We start from the raw sequence: 25,722 nt of genomic DNA, 5'->3' as shown, positions 1-25,722 counted from the left end.
TATTGGAAATCCGAGTTTCAACTTCCACAATTCTTTCTCCATAGTCAGTTTGAGATTTCGCCAACCTTCTTATTGAATTCTGGAGCCTACATCAAGAGTTTTGTATCCTTAAACTATCCTGCTCCATCTTATCCATATGTGAAAGGATAGTTTGATAAATAGTGTGTAAAGTAATGTCCTCCTCTGCCGGTGCTGCTGTTCTACCACTGTGTGTTTCTGATGGTGAATTATTATCTGCCCTCTTTCATTCATTCATTGATTGTCCTCTTTCCCGTACGGTAGCAGGGCTGTCTTCCCTTAAATCAGCGGAGTCCTCTAATTCACCCTCGCTATCATCTACCATACTCATTTGCCTAGAATATTGCGCAGTTAAATCGTCACAGGATGAGATCGAGCCTTCAGATAAAGAATAAAAATCCCCTGATTCACCCCCTGTTGCTGAAGGATATTCTGGCATAATTTGTGGTGGTGGGATTAATTGTATTGACTGAATATGTGTCGCAGCTGGTGTTTTACTCCTATTGGAAGCCGCAACTATGTCTCCAAAGCTTGCTACAGTCCTGTTTCCTGTAGCAGTATCTTTATCCAACACTGCATCTATGTTACCATTAGCCACTCTCCCCTCTGGAACCGGATTATCTGCAGCCTCCGTATTACTCAGAACTACTTTCTCCATATAGATAGCTCGCATATTGCAGACCACGTTGTCAAGCCTATTCAATCCCGCATTTGCGTTAATTTCAGCTTTTTCCACGCTTTCACAACTTTCACCCGTTTCCAGATTATCACCATTAGCGGCGGCAGCTACATTCGGGTGTATCTGAGGTTGTATGTTTACTAAAGCAGCGTCTGGTCTTCCTTTAGGCTTTTCCTCCGATGCATTAAATATCGCTGGTATCGTAGTAATCTTAGTCTTACCAGCCTCACTTCTTTTCTCGGCGACTGCGGCTTTCCCCGATTGGAGTCCTTCCTCCACCGCATTCTCAGCACCGGCTTCGGCACCAGCCCCAGGCGTCTCCTGAGCCTTTTTTCCTCGTGTACCTTTGGGAGCCATTCTACGACCCCGATACTTGCTGCTTACTGCTCGAACTCTGCTCACCAAGCTCCTCAGGCTCCGTAGACCGCCGACAGCTGTACTAATTACCAGTGACCACACACAGCGGTATCGTGTCAAGAACCCGTGAACCACACCGAAAGCGCCAAACATCGGCAGCTCAGTTGCTTCGTCCCCCACACTGCCAAACAAGCAGCAGAAAACAAAGCTGTGATATTTTTCCACACTTTCGCTCGAAATCTGGAGGTATTTCTTCCGTTGATCACATCCAGGTAAGAGCATGCGAATAGTCTCTTAAGCGCTCGTTTTCTCTGTGTATCCCTGCAAGAAGACTGGAGAGGTCAGCTTACGCATCCACTTGCGCGGGCGCCATCTTGCCTCCTTAAGGCTTTTATTTCCTCTTGCAACGAACAGATGTGTCAAGACAAAGTTCAAAGCCCAGTAATGTCACCGATTTAAGAATCAGAGCAGAAAGGTTGTGGCTGCACAACTGATAAATCTTAGTAGTGTTAATGTTTCAGGTCACAGCCATAGCATCTCTTCAGTTTAGGTCAAATAAGCTCGATTGGTGCTATGCAACTATTTTTCGTAAATAATCCTAACTCCTTTTTGTTCTGTTACCACATAATGTACCAGTATATGGGACACAGCCATTGCCATGGTCTCTTCTTTGGAATTTTTCCATCAAAGCTTCCGCTATCGTTTGGTTCCGCCAAGCGTAAAATCCCTTTTAAGTACGCAGTTGTGGAAACACCACTTCAAACCACAGTTCTTGAACGAGGAAACACATTTTATTAGCCATGTAATAGGCCAAGATAAAAATGATCTGGTCTTCTCTGCAGATCATGAAACGCCATTTTAAAATTTGACTCCAAGACGGTGGGTGGAGTTATGTTAACAACTGTTACATTCTCTTGACACTATCACAAACTAATTTACAGATGTCCATGAAATAAAATGAATTCAAGATAGATCAAGACTCTACAGGTTACGTTAGTGCTACTACGTTAAGCAAAGTTTTTGCAGTGCAAGTGTACCAAAAGCCCTATGCAACTGCACCCCATACTGGTGCATGAAACGCCCAAAGACTAAATTTAGATGCAGTCACAACTATTTACAAAATTGTGTTAAAGTTTGTCAAACAGGAGTAAACTTAAACAAAGTGTGCTGCGTACAGAGGAGGACTGGAACAAACCAATGTCTGTGTGACTCCACCTCTTAGCAATGCGCTCACTGGTAATGGCTCAACAACTTTAATCTTTCTCCTATGTCTCCTCTAAGCCCTACGTATTGTGCCAAAAGATTGGGGGGAAGAGGGGTAGACAGATTTATTTGGAAACTTACACTAACTGTGGTCAAAATTATAAGCAAAAATAATTTTCCAAATGGAAACCCGGTCTTAACTGTACAGTGGCAACAGCCACTGGGAGATATATACATATATATATACACACACACACACTTAATTCGAAACTATGATTATTTTAACTATGCAAATGACAGCTAGACAAATGTGAACTGCTGCTTAGAGAAACTTTGTTTTTAGTATTTTTTTTTACCTACAAAAAGCAAATCTAGATGCGGACAACTGTCAAGATCACAGATAAAAGTGTACTATACGTGGTGGCATGGAACAAAAAATTGCTACTCTATAAAGTAATCTCAATTTGAGAGACCCAGGGCGTGGATGATTAAGTTCAATATTTTCAGTTCACCATCAGTGCAAAAATAAGGCAAAACACATTCTATTGTCAAGTTCTGGGGTACAGCCATCGAAATCATTCAACACACATGCTGCACAGGGATAAACAAACATCGTTCTCTCAGTGGAATCAAAAACACTATGTGCCCTGCACAGGGCTTATGGTTGCCTTGGGCAAATAAATTACTAGTAATTTGCTGAGATTACATTTAAATTAGAGGAAAAAAAAAAACCACTAAAGTGCTCAAAAAGTGAATAGTTAGTTGTAAATGATGTTCTTATCAAACGGCCAGGACCGCAGATATAATTGGAGAACACGAATTGGGTCGAAAGACTAAAATAAGCAACAGGAGTACTTGTTCCTATTTTATGGACTGAATTCGGATGTATTTAGACCGTAAAGAAGTCAGTACAATATATAAGAATGCGTATACATAACTGGGCAATCCACCTGTCAAGCGCCTGTCAAGCTATATCAAGCGCCTGTCTTAGTCTGCCCCCTGTCCTCCCAGTTTGTCATCACTGCTTGCCACCTGTGTCGCTGTACATCTGCACTGGCCATTCCATTTACGATAGATAATATTCCTTCGTTTTTCACTGCCTCACCCCACAACCTACGCATTCTAACCCTCCGCTTGTGTATATCGCTCTTTGCCCATCTCTCTCATCCGGTTTCTGTGCATTTTGTCTACATGCCTATGCTGTGCTATGCGTGTCTCTGCATCACGTTCACAGCATTATTAAAGTTTGAGCTATTGGCATTGCTAAATAATACAATACCAATAGCTCAAACTTTAATAATGCGAGACCTATTGCATTGCAAATGCTGGTTTTAAAATACTCACGGTTCTTAATCTCTGCACCATTTTCCCGCCTGGTCCGTCACGGCATTTCAGTGCCGATTGAACGGGGGGGGCAGGGAAGAAAGCAGTAGTGTTTCCGGTCTCCCGGGCTGGGCCCAGTCAGCGGTCTAGTGTGGAGGTGGGAGGGGACTATGTAAGGTGCATGCCAGGAAGGACGGGCAGCGAACGTGCCCAGTGGGCACGCCGCCGGCGCGCCATAGGCAAGCCCATCTGCGCCCATCAGCAGCCGGTCGGGGCCTGGGGCTAGAACCCCTGCACGTTTGCTAACCACCCATACATATACCTCTAAGCAACTACACATGATGTGTTCCCCCATACCTAATTCATGTGCGCATAGCATACAAACAGGTCTCTCTGTGCTAAAATGCGAAAAAGAGCATGGACCTCCTGGTCCCCTATATTAGGCACCTCCTCAACTCTCTTGAGTCAGGGGTGGTTTCCCAAAGGAGGAAAGAGGCAGTGGTTATCCCCATAAAAAAAAGCCGGATGTAAACGCTAGCCAGCTGGAGAATTTATGACCGATCTCACTCCTACCTTTTTTTCGCTAAAATTGCAGAAAAAACGGTCAACACTCAACTAACAATACACATGAACCAGGTTAGCCTACTCCACCCACGCAATCGGGCTTCCGGGCAACATTTTCCACAGAATCGGTGCTGCTTCTGTCCACAGAAACCATCCGCAGACAGTTGATGAAGGACAGACGGTGGCATTGATTCTGCTGGACATCGGCGCTGCGTTAGACACCGTCGCCCATCCTATACTCCTACAGCGTCCTAAGGACGGAGGACTGACCAATCTGGCACTGAAATGGTTAAGATTTTTCCTACAGGACAGGAGTTTCCAAGTATCTCGACCGCACTACTCCAAGAACATCAGGTTAGATCAGGGGGTTCCTCAGGGCTCTATACTGAGCCCCACACTTTTTAACCTGTGTATGGCCCGTTTGCCAGACATCATTGAAAAATACGGCATTAGTGTTGTGTCGTATGCAGATGACATGCAACTAGTAGTATCTTTATCCCAATCTCATGAAGAAGCAGCCATCAATTTCTCCACATGCCTACAAGAACTGGCAGTCTGGCTGTCTAAAAACTGCCTAAAATTGAACGGCGGCAAGACCGAGGTCCGGATTGTGGGTAAGGCTCCCTCGATATGGTCACCAAGGTGGTGGCCACAGACTCTGGGTACCACCCCCACTCCTAATGAACAAGTAAAGAACCTGGGGATGTGGCTAGACTCTAAGCTCTCTTTTGACCACCACACCATGACTGTGGCCGGGAAGTGTTTCGAAATTATGAAAGGCCTTCGGAAGACCCTAGGAAAACTTTAGTTCACGCACTAGTAACCTCCCTCTTGGACTACGGTAATGCGCTTTACAGAGCGTTCAGAGACTGCAATACATTCAGAATGCAGCTGCCCGCCTAGTCCTGATGCTCCCTAGAAAAGTCTCGTCCAAAGATGCCCGAGCCACTCTACATTGGCTCCCAATAAATGAAAGAATTCTCTTTAAGGCCCTAAGCAGTAGGCAACGGATCCTGCTGGGAAAAGGTCCGAACTACCTACACAAACTACTGACCCCCTATACCCCGACCAGAACCTTACAATCCTGGGGCTCGGGACAGATTCATATCCCAGCGGTAATGGCTGCCTAAATCCGTCACTAAGCACACAGGAGAGCTCTCAACGCTGCGAACCGGGAGATAATCTGCAAGATGATGGCCAAACAGCCCAGTTTTCCACCCCGCCGGGACCTGTAGAACTCGTCGGGACCGAAATATCCTGGTTAGACGGCCTCCAACACACCAAATTCGATATCGTGTGAGCCGATGAGTGGTCACGAAACGGGAGAGCCAAAATGGCGGTGTCACCCGAGACAGACCTGAATACCAAGTAAGTTGCTGCCTCGGCGTGATCTGTGAGCACATACCATTCTTTTTTGACACCCTTCGGAGTCTTCACCCCTAAGAAGAAGTATGGATTAATATCCATGGCACCATCCAGGGCACCAGCAGATAGTGAGCGAGACTCCCCGCACCGGGCTGTCTGACTCAGCAATAGCGATTATGGCGGCAATGGCAGCACTTGCAATTCAGGCCAGGGCCTAGGGAGAGCGCTGAAAACTATCAGACTCTTTGCATGCCTGCCAGCAACTCCTGCTAACTTCTGATAACCAGGCGCTTCAACATCCGACAGCTAGAAGGCGGGTTTTACACATCGTGGTGCCTGACTCAATAATAGCGGCATTGGCGGTAATGGCGGCAATGGTGACACCAGCATTCCAGACCGGAGCACAAAGCCCAGACCCTATGCGCATCTACAGCGCTCAGCGACCTGCTCACTAGGGAGTCCAGGTCTTCGACTGCCACGCTGATCGAGAGGAAGAAAGTGCACCTGATCCAGCCTGCAACTGATCTAAAGCGGATCCTTTTCCACCCTGCCACATCACGTACTAGCGACCCAGCACCCCAGCAACAATGCGGTGAGTGTCTAGAACCGTTCTACGACACACTCGTCCTGCGGTAGCCCTACCTTCCGACCCTGCACCACCGCCTATACATGGCACCTGGCTGTGTATTGAATGCTGGTGTATTGAATGCTGGCCTTTCCACACAGTGATTGTGATTCTTGCCTCCACCAAATCACTATCATTCCACTAACATCTGTGTTCCATCTGTGTCTTCTGCCACTGTACCATCTGAATCGAGGGAAGTTGTTCTCCAGTAGCTACTCTGTCAATGCTGGCAATTCGAGCCTCACTTAGTGCAACACAGAGTCACACTCAGTACCAAACCAGAGCCTCAACAGAGCCCCGTGCTCAATACTGATTCATCTGGTGCTAACCGAGACCACCATAGATCCACGACAACTCTCAGCGCCGGATCACTGCACCCACTGCACCCACTTGCAACCGTCGCCCACCACCCCAGCGCTGCGCTGCAATGTACTCCTGCATTGTACTCCAGTCCATCGCAGAAGACGCACGCACTGGGTGTGCAACATCCCTGCACTGGCCGCACTAATAGAGTCTGTACTTTGGTCACCATTAAGAGAGGCTGCCAACCAAGGCCCTCCAAGGAAGAGTTTGAGCCTACCAGTTTACCACCTCAACCACTTCAAACCTGCCCGACGATGGCAGATAAGGAAAGTAGAACCAACATTGAGAAAGTACAACCGGAGCCGGCGATATCGGACTCTCCAATTAAGGCCAAATCAGATCTGACCAGCACAATGGACATGATTTTTAAAAAACTAGCGGAGGTCCATGATCTGGCTAAAATCGACAAAACATAACACTGACTCTATGCAGTTGGAACTTACAGCAATCCGGGCAGACATGAGCACTATGAACAAGAGCATCTGGAGGCGGAACAACGTCTAAGCGATGTAGAAGACAGGACCTCCCAATCCTCCAAAGTCATTAAACACCTCCAGACCGCCACAAATGAACTCAAGAGACAAAATGCTGAATTGGAGGATCGTAACAGAAGAGGAAATGTACCTATCTTTGGCATTCCAGAGGAATCGGAGAAAGATGCAGGGTCCTGTGTGGCCTAACTGGAGGCCTGGATACCGATGATCACAGGGATTAAATTCCATCACGGCCTGGAATTTGACAGGGCGCACAGAATACCAATGTTCAACGCTCCAGGGAGGAAAGGTCCCCGATCCATGATATGTAAGCCGTTCTGCTACCAGCACGCAGAGGCCATCCTATAATTCACCAGGAAAAATCATCACGTTACTTGGGAAGGCCAACGCATAATATTCATGCAAGACTACTCCAAGAAGACTGTCAATACGAGGAAAGGATTCCTTCAACTGAGAGACAAACTGAAGGCGAAGAACATTCAATTCTTTTTTGCAGGCCCATCGAAATTTAAGATCATCTCTCTTTTTCTCATCTCTTTACAAATCCAAGACATTACACGCCATCTGGAAGACTCTCCTTCACAGGATATGGTCCAGTCTAGCGGCTCATCCAACAAGCGGAAAACCGATATCCATGACGCTGCTATCCCTTGAACTGCCTGATCTGTGTGATCCACTGTCTTCTCGATACCTTTTTGCTGAAATGATTTAATATATTATTCCATGTTAATGCATTGGCGTACATATCACTAGGCGCCCACTAATGCCGTATAATATGTTGCCTCACAGTCACATGATTCTCACCTGTATCACATGTCTTGCTCTCTGTTGCGGGGTGTTTCCGGTCTCACTGCATGGGTTACGACACAATGTGAGATACTGCCTACCAACCCTCCGGTCGTTATTAGATATTCCTACTCGTTAGTCCCGGGAGCTCTCTGGTGGCTCTGCGACCCTGTCTGCTTTGTGGCTCATACAGTCTCACAGTCGCTCCTCACCAACCCTAGAGTTTGGCAGCTGATGGTTCTTCTGTTTAAGTTGTCTACATGCCCTAATGTGCCTCTGCATGATGCAGTTCACTGGAAACCTCTGGGCTCTGTAGTTCATAAAACTCACCACGGTTCACTATGTTCATACACGTTCCTAGTTTACATTAAGCGGTAATAGTAACTTATGTGCTTATAAGTTTCACTCTTTTAGAGTACCCTCGAGCCTTAATTGATCCAGTTTCACCGCTCTCCTTTCACACTTATGGAGTGGCGTAGCTCTCTTACACACGTTTCTCCTGATGAGACACAATTCCATTACGTCTCTCTGTGTTGCCTTTAGACGGTACTGTCGTCACAGCTCCTGTCTTCGAGTTTTTCTGGGAGAAGGGGTGGGTGGGAAGGGGAGAGAAGGAGGGGGTTAAGATGGGAGGGGGGGATGCAGGGTTTGGGGGCATATGTTACTTTGGCCGTTTCCTTTTTGTTCATATTTAATTTATGGTTATTTGTTGATCTAAACTCGAATGTAGTATCTCGTATGCCTTATACTACACGCAGGCTCAAAACCAGACACCACATGTATTCCACCCTGAGGGGGGACACGCAAAGAGTTGAACCCATGTCCTGCTGCAGGTACTTCTCCAGTAATAAACGTTCAGAGACACTGTCTTCCCGCCGCACCCACCAAAATGCCGCTCACGCCTCCAGCGATCACTGACCCTTAGACGGCTCAGATTAAAACCCTGGCAGAAAACCTTACTATTGTTTCTCTGAATGTCAAAGGCCTTAATCACCCAGTGAAACGCAGAAAAGTCTTTGAGTATTTTTCAAAGTCCAAAGGAGACGTCATACTGCTTCAGGAGACAAAACTCTCGGAAGAGGTTATAGGGTTCATAAAACATCAGTGGATCCCTCATACTCTTTGTTTCCCGGCCATTCATAAGAAAAGAGGAATGATCACCCTAATCTCCAAAAAATCCAACATTATTATCCCCTCACACACTCACGACATGGATGGAAGGCTCTTAGTCACACATCTAATGAGAGATGAAGACCCCATTCATGTGGTAAATATATATGGGCCTAAGGCTGACAATCCAGATTTTTGGGAATCCGTCTCAACTACTATTGAGACTCTACCTCCGGATGACCCGATTGTAGTTGGCGGTGACTTCAACCTCCCGCTAGACCCCCTTATAGACCAGCAATCTAAATGCACATAGCAATCCTCCCGCTCACATGAGACACCCAAACGTATCTGTTCCAAATTTAACCTAAGAGATTCATGGCGACTCAAACATCCAGATGTGAGAGATTACACATTTTACTCAGCGCCACATAATTCCTAATCTAGGCTTGACTACATTTTACTCTCCAGTTTATTCGCACATCTCATAGAGGAAACGGACATAGCGCCCAAACTAGTTTTCAACCATTCCTGTATCAGCACCACACACACAAGTTCCCACACTATCCTACACCCGAAGTGTTGGCGCATTAACGAAGACATACCTCGGATCCAGAGAACAAACTGCAGATTGAAAACGCCATTCAGGAATACATCACATTGAATGACCTCCCTGATGCAAACACGTCCACCCTTTGGGATGCGCTCAAAGCAACGATTTGGGGTGCCATTATAGGTATCAGAGCACCGAGCAACAAAAAATTTAACCTTGACTTGACGCACTAGAGAAAGAAATCAAATCACTAGAAATTTCCCATTCTGCTAATGTAGACAAGTCTACACTGGACCAACTTTTAAAAAAGAAATATGAATAAAATACAATTGTGAGCAAACGTGCCGGACTGTGGATAAATAAATTCAAAGCACTCAAACTATGTGAGGGGAATAGAGCAGGGAAACTGCTAGTGTCCTACCTCAAACATAAGCAGAAGCAATTTACTATAGCATCGATTAAAGATCCCACTAATGCCACCCATACCAAACAAAACAAAATACTAGACACTTTCCAAGCCTTCTACAAAGACATCTACAAAAACAAGCTGACATTAGACACTGAGGCGTGCTCTGAATACCTAGACTCACTGAATTCTCCCTAAACTTTCAAAGGATGACAGCTCTACATTAGGGTCCCCCATCACCGACAAATAACTCATCCTCTATCAAATCCCTCAAAAGTAATAAAAACCCAGGCCCAGATGGCTTCTTGGCCAGCTTTTACAAGGAGTTTGATACATTTCTCAGTCCTACCATACTAAAATTATTCAACTCTATTACCGCCGAGGGCTGGGTCTCAAAATCAATGGGTGAAGCCACTATTATTGTCATCCCGAAAGAAGGAAAAGATCCCCTCTTAACAAAAAATGATCGACCAATCTCGCTTATCAACCTGGATTGCAAGATCTATGCAAAAATCCTAGCCAACAGACTCAATGCAGTCCTCCAAAAACTTAAGTAGCTCTCAAGTGGGGGTTCTCAGATACCGCATGTCCAACGACAACACCAGATTACTGTACCAAGTTCTGGAGAAAGCTAAAATACCAGCCACCCCCTCTGTTGCCATCACCCTGGACACGGAAAAAGCGTTCGACAGGGTATCTTGGTCCTTCTTGAAACAGTGTATGCTATCTTTCAATCTGGGGAAGACTTATACTGACATGGTAATGGCCCTCTACTCCACCTCGTCCGCCCGGATTGCCATGAATGGCACCCGGTCGGACCCATTTCGCTTGGAACAGGGCACTAGGCAGGGCTGCCCTCTCTCGCCCGGACTGTTTCTCTTGGCCCTTGAACCTCTCATCACGGATATAAAGCGTAACAATGAAATTATGGGGGGTGGACTTTGTAGGTACGCGGGTGAAACTTGCCGCATATGCGGACGATATCCAGATACTTCCATCGAGGCTCTCATGACCACCATAGAGAGGTACTCCGCCCACTCCAGATACAAACTGAATCGCGATAAGTGAGAAGTTAAGCCCCTGAACGTTTATGGCACCAGAGACATGCTGGGTAACTCTGGCCTCTCATGGCAGACTGGTTTTATTAAATACCTCGGGATTGAATTTGGCAGCACCCTACTCGAGACGCTCCAGCGCAATGAGACCATCACTCTAGAAAAAATTAAAACCCACCTGGACGGATGGTCTCCTCGATTTATAACATGGTGGGGGAGGGTCGAGGCCATCAAGATGATGATCTCTCCTCTAGTGAACTATCTAATCGCGATGCTGCCCCTCACATTATCTCTGGACTTCCACCACAAATTGGACGTCTTACTCTCCAAATTCTTATGGAAGGGGAAAAAGCACGAAATAGCATGAAGACTCTCTGCCTGGATAAGTCCTTTGGAGGGGTCAACTTGGCAGACGTCAAGCTGTATCAGACGGCATTCCTTGCCAAACAAGGTTCCTACTGGCTGGCACCACCAGTCGACTATACCCCTGTTTGGCTGGTCATAGAGAAAGCTCTTCTTAGGAACCTCGCTCCAGCGGCCATCCTTACTGTGAACCTTAACACGGTCACTTGCTCAAAATCCATTTTCCAGAACACAAAAATCGCTCAGCTGAAGGTTGACAAACTCTTAGACATAAGCATACGGCACTCCAATATGGACTCGCTATGGCATAACCACACACTACTTTATAAGGGGAAACCATTACACAATGACTTATGGGTTGAAAAGGCTATCTATTTCCCCCACCAGTTGTTTGGTGACTCCGACCCCCTCTCCTTCAAGGATGTCCAATCCAGATACAACCTTGACTCGCTAGAATTAAAGCAAAACTCTAAAAAGCCTCCTTCTCTCCCAAACTACTTTTCTAAACTAAATGGACTCGGCCACAAGGGTTCCTGGACCTATAAATGAATACGACTGCACCACTCTGCCCTCAATAAACAACTCATACACTTCTGGGAATCACACGCCTCTTTTCCAATATCAGAATTGGATTGGACCAAAACCTGGGCATCAACCATGAGATACAAAATCAGCCCAGCACTCTCCCAGACAAAGTTTTGGCTGCTCCATTGAGCTTTCTGGACACCAGCACGTCTTCACTCACACAACATCAGAGAGGATGCAGTTTGTTGGAACTGCAAGGATAAAGTTGGCGACCTAGAACACCTTTTGCTCCACTGTGAATGTGTGGTACCCTTTTGGGATAAGATCTTCGCTTTTCTATCTAACATATTCTCATACAAATCCTATTGAGAACTATCGATCCTGGTATTCGGCTTCCTCAAAGCCGGGTCTCTCACTGACAATGATAGGGCCCTACTAGATCTACTCCTCACTGCAGCGGTCAAGATTACCCTCAGTAACTGGAAGGACACCCGCAAAGCCTCCTTTGCCTGCTGGTTAAATTGGGTCACCAACCAAAGAGGTGTTGATAATATATCACTTCAGAACTCGCTGTGGCGATCTCCTACCAGACACATGTGGGATACTCTCAATAACTATTTTAGCTTACACAAGCCACCATGAACCTCCTACCCTTCACTCACGAACCCGCCCTACACTATGCGTACACTACGACTTTGCTTGATCTCTTCATGCTGATCCTCTGGTCACCTCTCCTGCCAAAGCCAGCGGCTGTTACCTTCTGTGGGTCATTGCACTGATACTACATATGCTACTTGTATAATCTGAGATATGTCATTTTTTGTTTCTTAATGTCTGCTACTGCCCATTCAAATTCTATTTTTACCTTCATTGTTTAATTTTTGTATGTCTCTTTCCTGTGTTCTTATGGTTTCATATGGTCTGTATTGCCTTTTTGGAAATAACCAATAAAAACTTTTGAACAAAAAAGAAAAAAGAATGAGTATTGGGGCGGGAGGGGTCGATCTACCTTGCCGCTAAACAGTGGAACACTCTTCCACAGGATCTTCGGAAAACCTTTTCCGGAAAAATTGAAGACATGGCTCTTCCAGATATAGTTGCAAAAACAACAGTTGATGGACAGAATGTAGAACAATGTCATACATTCACCCCAGTACAGACATCTGGGCCTAAATCCATCGTTTTTTTGCACTCCACACCACTCCAGTTCAGACATGGCCATATGCAAATCAGTCTTGACCCTGTGCCTCATGGGAACAGTCCAGCCCGAACTGCCAAGCCATGTCTTTCCTGGACCGGAATCAAGCATCCTAGGACCGGTTTCTGGCTATCAGCCGTCATCAGCCAGAATAGCTTGACTCCAGTGGCGTGGAGACATGGCTTGGCAGTTCGGGCTGGACTGTTCCCATGAGGCACAGGGTCAAGGCTGATTTGCATATGGCCATGTCAAAACTGGGGTGGTGTGAAGTGCAAAATAACGATGGATTTAGGCCCAGATCTGTGACTGGGGGTGAATGTTTTGCCATTGTGCAACATTCCGTCCATCATCTTGTGTGTTTTGCTGTTCACCCTATGTGGGAAGGGTATGCCCAGACGTGGGTCCCGTGCTCACTACGCCACTGGAGTCAAGCTATCCTGGCTGAGACAGCTGATAGCCAGAAACCGATCCTAGGATGCTTGATTCCGGTCCAGGGAAGACATGGCTTGGCAGTTCGGACTGGACTGTTCCCATGAGGCACAGGGTCAAGCCTGATTTGCATATGGCCATGTCTGAACTGGGGTGGCTTGGTGATCAAAATAACAATGGATTAAACTGAGATCTGTGACTGGGGATGAATGTTTTGTCATTGTGCAACATTCCGTCCATCATCTTGTGCGTTTTGCTCTTCCAGATATAGAGCCACTTATTTTCAGCCTGTTTTCTTATTAGCACCATCGTAAGCATTGTTGGCGCAGCGCGGGGACACACTAGCTAGTGTAACCAGGCACTTAACAAGCTCTTTTAAAAAAAAAAAAAAAAATGTCATCTGTTTATGCTATTTTCTTCTTTCAGTGATGTCAATAATTTCTTCCTCCAGTGATGTCAATAATTATGGTACACTATCGTTAGTATTTAAATGTTCTTTAGCACCAAGATAACCTACTTAAATGCCCATTGCGGTTTATATATCCATACTAATATTATAAAGAGAGAGCCCTATCCTTTGAGTAACCACAGCAACAATCACAACACCAAATACAGCATTGGAAAGGGCAGTTGTAGCAGAAGGGCATAGGCTATACAGATGGCCACCATATACATTCGAAAGGTAAAAGAACCTTGCCAGCAAAGTAGGCCCTTGTGGGCGTGGGCGGGCATGACGACAAAAAAGCGTTCCTTAAACCTGTGTGTTGTGCTGGGGGCGTGCGCTGGGGGCGTGACAAAGGATGGGGGCGTGACAAACAACAATGGGCGCTGCAATTACGCGGGAGCAAGGGGCAAGACAAACGACAATGGGCGCGGCAATTGCGGAATTGCACGGGAGCAAGGGCCGTGGCCAATGGGCGCGGCAATCGGCCGCCAACAATCGCGCCACATTCCGAAATTATGCCAATCCTGCATGTGTGCGTATGCGTTCAATGGCCGTCTGCGTTCAGCTGGAGGCGTGGTAAGTAACCGTTCGCTCTACTCACTTGTGGGCCTGCACGTTGTGCTGGGGGAGTGTCACACATACTGGGGCCGAATGCAGTGTGTGCCTTGTGCTGGGTGTGTGTCAAACAGACTGGGGCCGAATGCCGTCGGTGCTTTACTAAATTGCCGTTACGTTCCTGCCTTCACGCCATGTGGGTCCTAAAAAAAATAATAATACCGGGAAATAGCTTTCAAGGGTCACATAATTCGCATTGTAATACGGCCGCCGCTGGAGCCGGGCCTCAAGCGGGGGCACACGCCACTGAGCATGCCTGTGGGGACAATAACTGCAGCGTCTCCTGCGCGCTGTCACTCAACTCTCTGCATAAACGAATTTACACACGACGCCCAACATCAACCAGGGCTGGAGCCGGACTCAAGCGGCAGCTGGCGCGACTAAGCGGCCCTGCTGGCACACTAACCTTGAAACTGACTGCACTTTCCCACACGCGCCGCGTCTCTAGCGCGAGCTGTCACCCAGTCAACTCTTCATACCCGGACAACGTCGGGACAGGCTGCTAGTCCATGTATAAAATCAATTGTGAGGCAGTAATGGTTTGTTTTACTCTCTAGAATCATCAGACAAATAATTCCAGCATAAAAAATTCTAACAGATACAGTGGACTCTTGTCCAAACGTTCATCGGCGCTGCCCGGATAATCTGACAAAAATAGTGCATGACCAGAGATATCCCACAATAACGTTCCCTTCTGATCCAAACAGATGCTTTAAGAAGAGAAATACATCTTCAAAATGAATTTCCAATTACAAAGGAAACATGAACACATAAAACACATTAACACTACAAAAATGTCCTTAAGATGTTTTTATCTGATTAAAAAGTACTGCATTCACAAAGGAGTTTATGCTTTTACCTACCAACTCATTTTTTTCCTCATAGCTTCAAAAATTGAGTAAAATAATTCCAATTTGTAGAAGACGGATTGTCTTAATTAAATCCAGAATCAAGGTTGTCTTCAAAGAAGCTTTATTCCATAGGTTTACCAATCACAAGAGGAGCGCCTCATCAGCCAGGAGTCAGACTAGCAACTGAAGATACACAACGGACACCTGGCTTCTGAAGGCTCCCTACATTTGAAAGAACACATGTATACATTCTCAGCATGCGCCCACGCATGCGATACAAAGTGCACGAGATAATAACACTTACACCTAGTACATTCCACTACATCACCTTCCCCCTTATGCAAAAACACAAACAAAACAGCAAAAATTAATAAGAAATAAATTCATTATATCTTGAGGGAGGTTTTCTGATACGACCACAAGAAGGGGCAGCAGAGTCGACCGTAGCACCAGAAGAAGGAGAGAAATCATTGGAAGAAGAGAGGGGATGAGAATCCAAATTTATATTTGGTTGTAACCAATGCATCCAATCACACCTATCCTGAGTTGACAAATTGTTCCTCTTAGAAATAAGAGCAGCTTGTTCCCCAGTCAACTTTGCCAATTGCCTCACATTCCACCAGCCCTTGTCACCCAAGAAAACAGCATTCTTGCTGACTTTAACAACCTGAACGGGGCTTGAAAACACAGAAACCCCTTTTGCCACCTTATAAGGTTTTTTAATCATCACCCAATCTCCCACAGCCATTTGAACATCCTTCACGCACTTAACTCTATCAAAATTCTCTTTCATCACCGTCTGTTTCTGCTTAACAGTAGCGTTAAGGTCATTCTGAGACAAAGAACATTGTTTGGCATCCATCCTACCTAACCACGCAGGAAATAAAGGAGAATGTAACCTTCTTCCCCTCAATAATTGGAAGGGAGACACTTGAGTGGTGCAATGAGGAGAAACATTATAATTCCAAATTTTCTTTTCCAAAAACTTAAAAACATCCACACCAGAGGCTAAAGCCGTCTGAATTCCTTCTTTCAAAATTTTATTTCCACGTTCCACCAGACCATTGGAAGAAGGGGAATAAAGCGCCACTTTGTTGTTTCACATCATGAACTTTCAGAAATCTACACATTTTTTCCGAGACGAAATGAGTCCCATTATCTGTTACCAACACTTGGGGCGCCCCCTCCAACAAAAACACTCTTTCCAAAAAAGAAATAGTATTATCTGAATCCGGGGCCTCCACAAATCTATAATACATCCACTTCGAGAAGTAATCAATAGCTAAAATAAGGTATCTTTTCCCCTCAGGAAGCACCTTATACCGGCCAGAAAAATCCAGACCAACCTTCTCCCAAGCAACCCCAGGAAATTGGGAAGGTTGTAATGGAGCGTCATGAGTCTTCCAATGTTTATCTGATAACAAGCACTCCTCACAATTGTTCACCAAAGCCCTCACCTGAGCGTCAATGCCCGGCCACCAATAATGAGATTTAATCTTCATGCAAGTTTTGGTCACTCCCAAATGACCACTGTGCGCAAGCTTAACAATAACGTTCCTTAAACCACTGGGAGGAACAAATTTGTCACCCCTCAACAAAACACCATCTTTCACTGAGAGCTCCTCAGCCACTTGAGCAAAATTCCTCAAGTCACCCGACAAATTTCTGACCTCAGGCCAAACATTAGAAGAAAACTCCACTGCTTGAGACAAAACGACATCCTTCACACTGGCCTCCTTCCAGTCCTTTTCGGAAATGACAGAACTCCATTCTTCAACAGCATCCACCACTGACACACATTCTACATCCTCTTCCACCATATCGTCATCATCATCTCTATCCATTAACATCCTGGATAAACAATCAGCTCTGAAATTTTTACCCCCAGCAATATGCCTTAATTCAAAGTTAAATTCCTGGAGTTTAGAGACCAGCCTGGTCAACCTAGGAGAAAGACTGTTGGAGCCAGACACCTTGCTAAAAATAAAAGAAAGGGGTTTATGATCCGATAACATAACAAATTTACGACCCCAGATGTACATCTTAAATTTCTGAGCAGCCCACACATCGGCAAATGCCTCTCTCTCAATCGTGCTATAGTGTTTCTCAAAGTCTTTTAAAGACCTTGAAGCGAAAGCTACGGTGTGCTCATTACCTTCCACCTGTTGACATAACACGGCCCCTAAGCCTTTCATACTAGCATCCACTGCAATAATACTAGGAGAATCGTCCCTGAATGCCTGAAGGGAGCGCGCTGAAACAATTAACTCCTTGACTCTAACAAAAGCCTCATCACCAAATCTTTGCTCCAAATGAATCTCTGACCTTTTTTAAGAAGAAGTCGGAGGGGCTCCACCACCTGTGCATAATTTTCTACAAATCTGGCATAATACTCGGCTAGCCCCAAGAAAGAACGAAGAGCATCTTTATCACCCGGAGGTTTAGCTTCCATAAGGGCTCTGATAACAGAAAACTTTGGCTTAATACCAGACTCAGAAATAGTGGGAAACGGCCTTTACAACGAAGCCGTTTCCCCGAAATCTTTAACCACGCATGCAGTACAACGCATGCGTGGTTACCACTAATGCCTTTACCACGCATACCTTTACTACGATGTTTGTAGTAAAGGCATATGTGGTAAAGGTAAAAAGAAAAAAAGGGGGGCTTGGGGGGGGTCTCCCCCCCAAATAAAACAACTCACCATAAGTCACGTTGGCGTCAGCGTCGTTAAAGAGAAATCGGAAAAAAATGCCGTTTTCTCTTAACGACGTATGACGTCACCACGCAATTATTCGAGGAAAAGTTTATCCGTGGTAAACGAATTCCGTTGTAACGCATGCGTGGTAAAGGCATGCGTTGCAACGGAATTCGTTGTATCATCATATATTCAGAAATAGTATGACCCAAATATTCCAACTCAGACACCCCAAACTAGCATTTGTCCTCTCTGACAGTCATCCCTCTACTCCCCAGAATGGACAACACTTTTCTCAACAAAATGTTATGCTCATCCATTGTCTTTGCAAAAATCTAAATATCATCCAAATACGCTTGGACCCCCACCAGATCCCCAAACAAGGAGTCCATCAATCTCTGAAAAACACTGGCTGCCGATGCCAACCCAAATGGCAGCCTCAGAAATTTAAAAGCACCAAATGGGGTAACAAAGGTAGTCAGTTCCTGCGAATCCCTTGACAAAGGGATCTGATGGTAAGCAGATTTTAGGTCCAAAAGCGAAAACCATTTGGCCCCGCCTAGATTTGCCAACAGCTCCTGAATTTTTGGAAGGGGGTGACAGTCAACCTTAATATTTTTATTGAGACCCCTGAGGTCCGCACATAGCCTGATTTCATTATTTTTTTTACGTGCTACGACGATGGAGGCGACCCATTGAGAGGATTCAGATGGTTCTATAATTTTGTCTTTGCATAAATCCTCCAGCATTTTCTTAAGTTCAGCCCTGACACTCAGAGGAACTGGACGCACCTTATGAAAAACTGGAGATGCCCCTGGAATTAACCTAATTTTGTGTTCAGCCCCCTTCACCAGACCAATTTTATTGCTAAAAACGTTCTTTAACTTATTCAAAAGGTCAGTTTGATAAATTTTTGCTTCTTCCACAAAACAGACAGGAAACTCCCGCACTTTAATAGGGTTTTCATCACCTGGGACCAGATACAAACCCATCTTAGCAAGGTCCTTCCATCCCACAATATCCTTCCCCTTTATTGCCACATAAATTTTAGTAACAATAGACCTGCCAAGAACTTGTACATTTCCCAAGAAAAAACCTAACATATCTATATCTTTCTCCCCGAAAGCCTTCGGATTGACATCAGATTGAATTAATTTCATATCACTTCCCCATTTGTCATAAAATGTAGTGTCCCTGAGAATTGTAATGGGTGCACCGGAATCTGCCATTATTTGTACCTTAATGTTATCAATTGAAGCTTCACATAAAGGTCCCTTAATAGCACCAGAACCCCCATTGACCTCCACCATTAACATAAGGTTGTCAAAATTTTCACATTCGTCCATGTCCACATAGTTGACTTTAACAGGTTTCTTTTGGAACCCGCAGACCTTTTGAAAATGTCCTACTTTCTTACACAAAACACAGCGTTTATTAACAGCAGGACACCCCTTGAAATTCCCAATATGGAATTTAGAACCACATCTAATACAAAAATGTTGTTTGTTTTGATTCAGATTTGGTTTACTTTGCCACTTTTCCTTATTTTCTTTACCAGAAATAGCGTATAGACCTTCCTCTGACATCTCTTCAGAAACAAAATTCACTTTAGAAGAAGAATCCACTGACATAGCTTTTGTGGAAATTATTGATCTTTCAATACTAAGACTGAGATCAATAACTTCAGATAAGGATGGATTCTTACAACTGAGGATCCTTTCCTTAACTTTAGGAGAGACACAATTGAACACAAATTGGTCACGAATATAGTTATCAAGTAAAGGTCCAAAATCACAAGTAATTGCCAATACCCTTAGAGCAGAAATATATTCATCGATTTTTTCATCTTCTTTTTGTTTTCTTTTATAGAACTTGTGTCTCTCTAACATAATATTAGGAGATTCCTCAAACTGTTTCTTTAATCTCGCAATAGCCTCAACATAAACATTCCACTCACTATCACCAGATTGAGCAGGTGGAGGTGGAATAGGTACAAGACTCTTAAAAATGCGTTGAGCCGCTAGACCTAAACTACCAAACAACAGAGCAAACTTTCTAGGGGGTGAATAGTCAGCAGCATCAATCGCCATAATGTGGTTCTCAAATAAGCCAAACCACTCTGACCACAACAAAGTAGGTTTTCCTGGTTTTTCAAGAAAAGGAGGAGGTTGAGTGACTTCTCTGACAGAAGACATGTTAAGTGCGAAAAACAGTCAGCAGCAGATAAACACAATTTAAATCAGAAAACAAGTCGAAAACAAAAGGAAAAAAATTGTAAATTAATTGTTCAAAGAGTACCAAACCCCCTGCAGAATAATCCTTGCGTCTGCGTATAAGAAATAATCCTTATGACAGTGAACTAGAAATAAGGCATGTGAATCGCCGTTAAACAGATCACACGTACAGTAAAGGATTAATTGTAGCCTTGAAACCTACAGCAAAATGGCCATCGCACGTAACGTGTAACGTGCAACGTCACGCGTAATGTAGTATTCCCAGAATGCAGAGCGAGGCCCAAAGACGTGAAGGAGACGCGAAGAGTCTAAGTTCTGTAGTCGCGCTGCAACTAGTTCCAGGAACAGAAGCTCAGGCATGAACACTCCAGACTGCAGAAAGGTTCGGTAAGCGCATGGAAGAAATGTTGATTTATGAACAGTTCGCTTAACAGACAGCGATAAATTAAATCACCAGCAGGAAACGTAAAAATTAGAGCCAGGTATCGTGAGAACTGGAATCATCACCAAATCCCGACATATTCCGCTCCTCCATAAGACATCCACATGTCTGAAAATATTTTCCAAGAATTTCTTGAGCAATAAAAACAAAGTTGAAATGAGTAGAAACACTACCACTCAAAACACAGTTCTTTTCTTTTCCAGCCACAGAAGAAAAGACTTCAAAGTAACGATCCAGACGAAATCCCAGAAAATCGTCAATCAGTAGAAAATTTTCTTGCGTGGGTCGGTGATTGGAAACAAAATCCCGATCGTCGCCAATATGTAGAAGACGGATTGTCTTAATTAAATCCAGAATCAAGGTTGTCTTCAAAGAAGCTTTATTCCATAGGTTTACCAATCACAAGAGGAGCGCCTCATCAGCCAGGAGTCCGACTAGCAACTAAGATACACAACGGACACCTGGCTTCTGAAGGCTCCCTACATTTGAAAGAACACATGTATACATTCTCAGCATGCGCCCACGCATGCGATACAAAGAGCACGAGATAATAACACTTACACCTAGTGCATTCCACTACACAATTCAAAACCTTATGCTATGGCCTAAGAAAAAAAACTGTAGAAAAACGATAAAACAAAAATACCTGTTGAATAGTGTCAGAGGCCAGAACTTTAGTTAAAGGCCCCTCAGCTACGATCTCCATGCAGATAAAAAGGTTAGGTATGCAGAAGCGGTTTCCCCAATTTAGAACCATCGCAGGTGGTTTTGAAGCGGCCCTATGGACCACACTATATAAGTCACAGAATGACAATCACATCAAACCCTCCGGAGGCTGTAATTTTGCATTCAGCCAATATTTGAAGACATAAAAATGCATGCATTAAGCGTCTATTCTTCATTTATTACACTCCACCTAGGGCCGGGTGGGGTAAGAGAGGTTAGCCATATACGCAGATGTATTTTGGTGTATGTTTTAGTAGATTAAACAGGCTATTTTATTGCTGAAGTTGGTGTTAATTGGATGGCAGCGTGGGAAATTAGCGTAGACGTATAGGTGTGTCACATAAGGCCTGCAGGTGTGTAATCAAAGGCTTTGGTGGGGCAAACTTTTTTTTTTAATTTTATTGACTTTTTATTTAGTTGACTGCTTTATTTTTTCCACAATAAACAACTGTCCACCATAAAGCGTCAACTTAACAAACGGGTTACACAATAGGATCCCCCTCTGTGTTTTTATGGCAATCAGGTTGCTCATACACATTGTCCATCAATGTCCTTAGTGCAGCTGGGGTGGTGTTGGGGGAGCAAGTTCATTATCGGGGAGGAACGCATATACCCACATTCCAGATTAGAAAGGATCAACGTGTGCAAGTGTGTGCAGAAATACTTGGTGTGCGTGTATATTTCTATGCAACGCGTAGCATTTGTGAGTGCAATTCGGTGCCTCTGGCCGTGTTCTTCACGTTGTGATCGATGACTAAGAAGTAAAAGCTGTAACAGTTAATGTTCATAGGTGTGCCTTCTAGCTCTTCATAAACAGGTGTTCAAATAACTGGCGGCAGTTCTGAAGTACAGCCACACTGGGCTGCGGGCCAGATTCACAGAATCCTGCAGCGGCATCTCAGAAAGAAACTGCGTTACCACAACACGGAAGGCAGCCTGAGGCGACGCAATTTTCTTCCAGGCAAGCTACATTCTTTCAAGGGCTGTCCTATGGAACAAGGCCGTCGATTTAACAACGAGGAGTAGAATTTCTCCGGGGCAGGAATACTAGGCTTCCATCTTGAAATTCCTGAGGTCGCCAGAGTAGAAAGAAGCATTTTGAATTCCTCGCAGGATTTGCAGTCTCCTGCCAGAGCGCCAGAAAAGAAAGGAGCCAGCTTTTGATGGATAAAAAATTTCAACAAACTTTTGCACGCGGATTTCAGAGTTAACAAGAACCAACACGACCAAGGCAGTACTAACCAGTGAAGAAAGGTAAGAACTAAGCAGTGCGCTTGTCTACTCTTCTCAGCCAGGCCTCTCTCTACCCACAGTTAAATCTTCAGTTTTTTTAACCATTACACTTGAACCAATGTCTGAGCCTTTTGTGTTTTATTTTCCTGAGGCAACCAGAATGGCAAGTGAATAGTGAGGAGCTGTACCACAGATCTGCTTCCACCTCGATTGTTAGTTAGGGTCTTTCCTTTTTGCAGACACCCAGTATAACAAAAACCTAACTCGGCAAAAATAAGTAAGTCTACCCAATTAAAAAAAAAATAGGACTTAAATGTCATGGACTCCAGGGTCAGAACTCTCCATACACAGCCAGCAAGTAGAGTAGCAAGATGGGTTTTTAGGCAGCTTACTGTTTTCACTCATTTTTAGATAAAACGGACAACGCTTCTAACTGATAAAAATAACCTTCATATTCTCAAATGTTAAAGTGGTACTGTGGTAAAGCAGTGATTTACTTCTTGATCCTTTGCGAGGTCACCATAGTAAGACACATTTTATCAAAAGAGCGGCCTCGAAACTTAAGAAAACTATAGAACGATACAGAAATCAGTAAAAAATATTCACCAGGACCTCAGTTCTTTATTTACTGAGGTCAAGCAGCTTAAAACTGCACTTCAATTTTTATTTAAAAAAATGTATATACTCGAATCCACTTGAATTATGAGATTCTGCAGCCATGGAGTTTTCGGCATAATTATGGATTTGCCAAGTAATCCACCATCCTCTGCATAATTTAAACAAAAAAATGTTTCTTTCTGAAATGAATCAAAAGTTACTAACTACGCTACCACATGGGTTACCACACAGTGGTAGGCCTTTTGTCAAGATGAGGCAGGTCATCTTTTAGTTACCGACTACTAAATCTAGGTTGTTCTAGGATATCTAGACTAGTAATCACTGGTTATGATCATCTGCGGAGGGGGGGGTGGTTGGGCTGTGGGACTGGAGTTGCAGCTCACTGTGCCATGGGAGTCAAGCTGCACCACACTCGAGCAAGGTCTAGGCTAACTTGCTTATGGTTGATCTCTGTAGTAGCACAGTGAACAAAAAATGGAATACTGGAATTCGGGCCAGAGTAATTAATTGCTAGTGGCCAATATTAATTTAAGCCGTCCACCCATTGCTTTATTTTGAATCTTCCAGTGGTGCAACTAGTACTGAAAAGTTAATGTACATGTTCATCATGGCATCCAAAAGGCACCTGCATACTGACACGGATTATCCAGATCTCGATCTAGTTGAGTTTATTTCCAAAATTTCATCTCAGAGAAATAAGGAATAAATATTTGCAAAAACAAACAGACAACATCTTCATGCAAAGAGTTCCTGAAAGTAGCCCTGAATCGTGTTGTATGTACACATCATTGGAATAAACAGTAAATCACATTACTTTTCATAACATTATTAACAGTCCAACAAGCACAAAAAAAGAAAGTGCATTGAGTTTTAGGACTAGATTGACTTTTGTTAAATAATCCATGCCTACGTATAAAATCCAAGCATGTAAAATTCTATTTAAAATTGCAATAAATAACCATAATTTATTTTTTTAAATCAATCAACCTAAAATCTTAGCAGGAATTGTAATGTTACCAACACCACGCATCTACTAAAGGATCTCCAAGCTGCCCATCGGCCTGTACAGTACAATTAATAGCACAGTATATTCTTTTGCTTATAATTCTACGATTTCTGAAAAGCATTGATAAACCTTGAGATTGCAAGTGCAACCTCAAAATTCTTCATTTCAAATAAAGTGGTTAGTGCCTCTGTCCTTGAATGGACTCTGTACCTTTTGAGAAATTGGGCAAAGGATCGATTTTCTTCATTCTTTAAAATATAAACCAATGAGAAGTTGTACTGTATTTCACACCAAGAGCACATTAGCAAAGGCATAGGATTTGGTCAATTCTAGTCCAATAAAAGGGGATTCTCGATATCGAATCAACGTCCATGCAAATGTGTAAAATTTGAATTCTGATTCTCTTATTGGAACTTATTGATTAATAAGGGAAAGACACTCCCATGTTATACCAAGGTTAAGATAATTTCTGTTAAAGAAGACAAATCAGTGCTATTTATGTGCTCATATTGTCGCTTTACTGTGCTACATACTCTGTGTTGGAGATGCCTACTGGTTCTGTTTGTTAATGAAGAAGCCTGTCATTCATATGGCTTATGTAAAAACCTAATGAACAGATCAAACAAAAAAAATAAGGCAAAGACTCTGGACCACACAGGTTTTCAATAGGGTGCATTACAGATGTTTGAACAGTAAGGAGGCCCTCTCTGCTGATAAGATATGTACTCTTGCCGTTTCTGCAAGTATGGTGTTTACCGTTTCCATCTTCATTGATTTAGTATAACTAAAAATATCAAATGTAATTTAAGAGTTATTGGCAATTTAGGGATTTGATGTCAAAGAAGGTCTAGGAGATATTGAGAACTTCCCAAATTTTCTAAACAAATAGTGAGATGCACCTCAATCTTTAAGAAAGCGGTTAAAAACATCATGGCACTAGTTTTTACTAGTAAATCCTAGGAGATAGTGCTCAATTCAAGACCTAAGGCCTGTATCATAGAGTTCTGGTGAACAGAGAATAGCTCCTTTAAAAACGCTCTTTCCACACTATCCCAACTTCCTCTATTGCCAAGGCTTAATAATTCTGCCTCATATAGCGCTTGAGAGACCACTTTACCCTGTAATGCTTTTTTCAGTGGATCCGCTGATAATCCACCGTACTGAGCATCAAACCACTTCAAGGCGTTAGTAGTAGCCATTGGAGAGGTTTTTAGCACGCTAAATTGCTTATCACATTGCAGATTATCAGAGCAATAAAGGCCCAAATACTTATATACCTTGACCTGCTCCAAGCGGACAGTATTAAAAAACAAAAACTTCTTTGTTTTTCCAGCAGACTATGGTCTTAGCTTTTTTCTATATTTGGAAGCTTGCTGCATTCATAATATCCATAAAGATTTTTAAGTTTGCATTGCAAGCCGACTGGTGTATAGTCAATGAGGAC

The 25,722-nt window shown here is 43.9% G+C and overlaps 1 protein-coding gene across 7 annotated transcripts in view; it reads right to left on the bottom strand.

Moving 5' to 3' along the window:
* WIZ (WIZ zinc finger) overlaps window positions 1–25,722 on the bottom strand; it is a 778,954-nt gene that overhangs the window by 744,577 nt on the left and 8,655 nt on the right. The window lies entirely within an intron of this gene.

Source organism: Lissotriton vulgaris, chromosome 1_1 (assembly GCF_964263255.1).
Source record: "Lissotriton vulgaris chromosome 1_1, aLisVul1.2, whole genome shotgun sequence".
Taxonomy (NCBI): domain Eukaryota; kingdom Metazoa; phylum Chordata; class Amphibia; order Caudata; family Salamandridae; genus Lissotriton; species Lissotriton vulgaris.
The sequence above is the reverse complement of the archived record's forward strand: the minus strand, read 5'-3'. Positions and strand labels throughout refer to the sequence as shown.